Raw genomic sequence first — 4,653 nt, 5'->3', positions numbered from 1 at the left:
GGGCTGGAGGGACGGGGCGGGGGCACGGGGCGGGCCATTCTTCCAGCAGACAGCAGGCTCCCTGGGGACCTTGGCTGGGCGGGGGGGTTCTGTGGGCTCCAGCATAGCCCAGCGCACTGTGCAGATGCTTACGCGGGCCCGTGGGGCCAGTGCGCACCGGTCACCGTCTCCTCGGCTGCGTCTGCTACCCACACTCAGGGCAAGCTGCTGTCTCCACGGCGTGGCGGGGTGGGGGGGTGTCAGGGGCACTAGGAGGTCAAGTGGGTCTTTGTCTGGGAGGCGCAGCTGGGCAGAGACTGTGCTTCTGGGATTTGGTTTACTGGGGCCAAGGCTCCCTGGTCACCGTCTCCTCAGGTGAGTCTCCGTGGCAGCAGCTCTGTGGGCACAGGGCCAGGCACCTGGGTCTGGCCGCAGCTCTGAGCCCAAGGTCCAGCCTGGGGCCCTGCGGGACCACAAGGTCCCCACTGGGCCCCAGCCCCGTGGGGACTGGACTCAGAGCTGGCAGAGCCCCTGGGTGGCAACCGAGCTGAGGGCCAGGCAGACAGACGCCCCGGCTCAGGCGTTGATGGGAAGGGGAAGCGTGGGGCCTGCTTTCTGTGTGCAGCGGCTGGGCAGCTGCACCAGTGTGGCCATGACTACTTGGACGTCTGGGGCCAGGGCACCCAGGTGACCGTCTCCTCAGGTAACTGCAACCCTTCCTGCCTCGCTCTGGCCCTGGGGGTCCATCTGGGGGCAGGGGAGCCGGCGGCGTGGGCTGCGTCCTCAGGCTCCGAGGTGGACGGTGCGGGCCAGGAGGGTCTCTGTTGGGGGAGAAGCAGGGACTGTGTCCCTGTGCGACGCTTTTGGTTCCTGGGGCCAGGGGACCCTGGTCCCCATGTCCTCAGGTAAGACGGCTTCCCTCTGGCCCTTCGTTCCAGCCCCAGAGCTGAAGGTTCCTGAGACCCCCGGGGTCTGTGGGGCCCAGTCTAGTGAGGGCTGCCTCTGCGACTCTGGGGGGCCTCTCTGTGGGGTGGGGAGGGGGGCTGGCAGAGCAGGCTCCGCGTCTGGGGTGCGTCCACTGTGGCCGGGCGGCCAGGCGGGGCCGAGGTTTTTGTACACCCCCTGACGGGGCCTTTGGCAATGTGACTACTTTGACTACTGGGGCCAGGGGACCCTGGTCACCGTCTCCTCAGGTGAGTCCTTCCAGCCCTCTCTCCTCTCTCTCTCTGGGGCTTTTTGCTGCATTTGGGGGAGAAAATGAGGCTGTCTGGGTCTGGCGTCTGGGAGGACCAGGGGAAGGAAGGGGCCGGCGGCCGGCGGCAACCCACCATCCTGGCACTCAGCCTCCCTTGCCTCCTGGGCTGCCCTGTCGGCCCCACCGGCTGGGGTTTGAGGTCGGAGGCTCTGCCAGGCCCGACTTCTTGTCCAGATTTCCTGCACAATTGTCACATTGTGACAACTGGCTTGACTACTGGGGCCAGGGAACCCTGGTCACCGTGTCCTCAGGTGGGTCCTCAGCCTCCCCACTTTGGCCGCACTTGGGGGGATCAGGCTGTTGGGGTTTCTGGAGGCCAGGATGGGGACAGGAACGGGGGCCTGGTGACCACCCTGCCCTGAGGACGGCTGCACTCAGAGGCAAGGCGGCTCCTTTGGCTGGTCTGTCCACGTAGTTTGGGGGGCCATGGCGACTGTGGGGCGATCAGTGGAATCGGGGTCTCTGCGGCTGTGGCCCTGGGGGCAGACTGGACCTCGGAGTCCCAGTTAGGGGCTTGTAGCCGGGCGGCCCAGGTGCGCAGTGCCCTGGCTTCTCTGGGGTGTCAGGGGCAGTGGGGGGTGACTTGGATGATTGGCTTCTGTGGGGTCCGGGAGACCATGCCAGCCTCTGAGTCAGGGCGAGGCCGGGCCAGGCCCCCGGGGTTTTGGTGGGGTGCGGATGGCGAATTCACCACTGTGACTACTATGCTATGGGCTACTGGGGCCAGGGGACCTCAGTCACCGTGTCCTCAGGTAAGACTGGCCCTGTGATGGCCTTTATTTTCTGCTCCTTTCTGTGGGGTTTTCTGAGCACCGATGGCCGGTCCGTGGGACAGGCCCCCCAGGGGCAGGCTGGCCAGGAGGGGACGAGGACCAGGTGATCTGGGGACTTCCGCGCCTCTTGATTCTCCAGTGCCGTTCTAAAACTGGAATCCTGCCGGCAGGCCCTGTGCAGGACCTGAGCCCCTGAAGAGGGGGCTGGAGGCTGGGCCGGCCACTGTGGGCCGGGACTCCCTTGGCCGCAGGGCCACCAGGCGCTTAGAATCCTGGGGTCAGCTAGGAACGAGCACGGCCGGCTGTGTGTGCAGGAGAGTAGAGGCCTGCGGGTCGTGGGAGACTGTGCTGGGAACCAGGAGTGCGGTTCGGGGCTAGGCTGTTTAGGATTCCTGGTCTGGGACAGAGCCGTCCTGGCAGGGAGGGACACTGAGGGGCAGGTCTGGGGCCCAGGGAGCTGGGCTCTGCGCGGTCGGCCCCCAGGGGAGCGTGGCTTGTGCCTGCTAAGCGAATGCGCTCGCAACATGGACGGGCAGGACGTCCTTGAAGGGTTTCTTTTCTCCTGCGAGAAATCGCTAAACAATGGTGACTTTAAAATGTCGGAGATTTTCAAGTGTATTAGACTTTTTAGTTGTATCAGGCCATTAACCTGCCAGAATCTTATCTTTCTGGAGTCGATACGAGAAGGCGGCCCCCGCCACAGCTGAGTTTTGACGATGATCAATGAAGTTTATTTTTTGTTTAATTCAGCGATTCAGGAAGCGGCAGGAAGCGGCGGCCGTGCCGGTGGGGGCAGGGCCAGGCCGGGGCAGGTGGCAGGAAGCAGGTCTCTGGGACCGACTATTTTAGGAAGCAAGAAAACACACTTGCAAATTCATAGTTTGTGGTTAGCAGAAGTGGTTTTCGGGCGGTTTTGCCCAGCCCCAGGGCCAGCTCGGCCTCCTGCAAAACAACACCTGCACGATTTGCATTTTCTAAAATAAGCCCGAGAGGCTGGCAGGAGCCCAGAGCCTTCTTTTTCTGACTTTCCGAATTTAATATCTCCGTCTGAATTACACTCATTTCCAAAGTAAGACGTTGAGGACCTTCCGCTGGTCTCAGGGACGGTTTGCAGCGCGTTCCTGTTCCTGTTGGGTTTTCTGAATCAGTGGTTCCTGGTCGTTGACCCCAAACCGCCCTCCGGTGCCCCGAAGCAGGGTTTTGGGAACTCTGTGTCCGTGTTCTAAGACTTTCTCTTTGTGAGGGAGAGGCACGGAGGTACCCTGAGGAGGTGACCTTCCTGGCCGCCTGTTCGCAGACCTGTTTTCAAGCATTCCTTTGGGGACAAATTTTAGAGGAAACGAGTGATTGTCCTGAGTGGTTTCAGTGAAGCGCGTTCTTGTTGGACTAAGAGGAGGCCCCGTCAGGTCTCGAATCAGAAAGGAACTCTCCCGCGCCGATGGGGCCCCCCAGCCCGCCGTGGCTGGGGGTCTCCCCGGGCCCGCCGTGGCTGGGGGCAGGCACTCGTGGCTTCTGCCGCCAGGCCAACCGCCTGTGCATCAACCACCCGATTTTAATGGATTTGGAGGAATTCTCCCAAGACCCCCACAAGTGACCAGGGAGCCCAGCTGGTAAGAGAGAAGCTCATATTTCCTGTTTGGCTTCTGGGCGGGAGACTCAGGCTCAGTGAAACCATGAGGTTATTTGTATGGGTCCCAGCTCTCCGCCTGACTTTCTCCGAAGGACACAGCTGGAAGGGCTCCCCGAGGCTTCTTGGCTGTGGATCCCTACGGCTCAGACGCTCAAGCACGAGAGTCCCACTTAGGCTTTTGGTTGTAAACGTGGCCCTGGGTGTGGGGCCACCGGCCACCGCTGCGAGGGGCTTTCTGACAGTGCAGATTCAGCGAAGACTTGTTTCTGGCCTATGTAATGATGATTTTTATTTAGAGGGAACTTAGCTGAAGTGGGGGGCCTACTTTAGACTCTGAAGGCAGGAGGTCAGCTCAACTGCCCAGGAGGGTGCAGGCCGGGCGGGCAGCACCGAGCGCCCCTCTCAGCCCAGAAGCAGCACTCCCTGCTCTGGAGCAGGGACACAGGCTTTCCACCGCGGAGAGTGAACCCTCCTCCATCCTTGCAACGTGTCCTGGTGAACCTTAACTGGCCAGGAAGCTTTTTACCCAGGACACTGACGGAGTGACTGCCAGTGCTTGGGCCCAAGAGCCGGCTCAGCCTGGGATCACAACCAAATAGGGGGTCCTAGCGGAAAATCCACAAGGACACACAATCGTGGAACAGGCAGGGCGAAGCACCAGAAGGTGCAGACCCAGAGCCAGGCCCATCAGGATTGGATTCCTAGGTGAGCTGGCTTTAGCTGGAAGCACGCAGATCCGGAGCTCTAAAATTTTCTAGCCCGTCCCGGGACCGGACTTTCCGGGAATGCAGGACCCAGGACTACACTGGGCTGGCCAAAGCGGTCAATCTGGCTTGACTAGATTAAACTGGCACTTCTGGGCTGAGCTGGGTTGAGCTGGGCTGAGCTGAGCTGGGTTGGGCTGGGCTGAGCTGAGCTGAGCTGGGCTGGGCTGGACTGAGCTGGGCTGGGCTGGGCTGGGCTGGGCTGGGCTGAGCCGGGCTCAGCTCGGTCGAGGACCAATGAAAAACCGGTGG

The 4,653-nt window shown here is 61.8% G+C and overlaps 2 gene segments (V, D, J or C); both read left to right on the top strand.

The window, feature by feature from the left end:
- Positions 1-631: 631 nt before the first annotated feature.
- Positions 632-4,653, top strand: part of LOC132000339 (immunoglobulin heavy constant epsilon-like) — a 112,326-nt gene continuing 108,304 nt past the window's right edge. The window contains exon 1 of the C gene segment in view: positions 632-682.
- LOC132000338 (immunoglobulin heavy constant mu-like) overlaps positions 1,098-4,653 on the top strand; it is an 8,945-nt gene continuing 5,389 nt past the window's right edge. Inside the window, exon 1 of the C gene segment in view lies at positions 1,098-1,172.

Source organism: Mustela nigripes, chromosome 13 (assembly GCF_022355385.1).
Source record: "Mustela nigripes isolate SB6536 chromosome 13, MUSNIG.SB6536, whole genome shotgun sequence".
NCBI lineage: Eukaryota > Metazoa > Chordata > Mammalia > Carnivora > Mustelidae > Mustela > Mustela nigripes.
The sequence above is the reverse complement of the archived record's forward strand: the minus strand, read 5'-3'. Positions and strand labels throughout refer to the sequence as shown.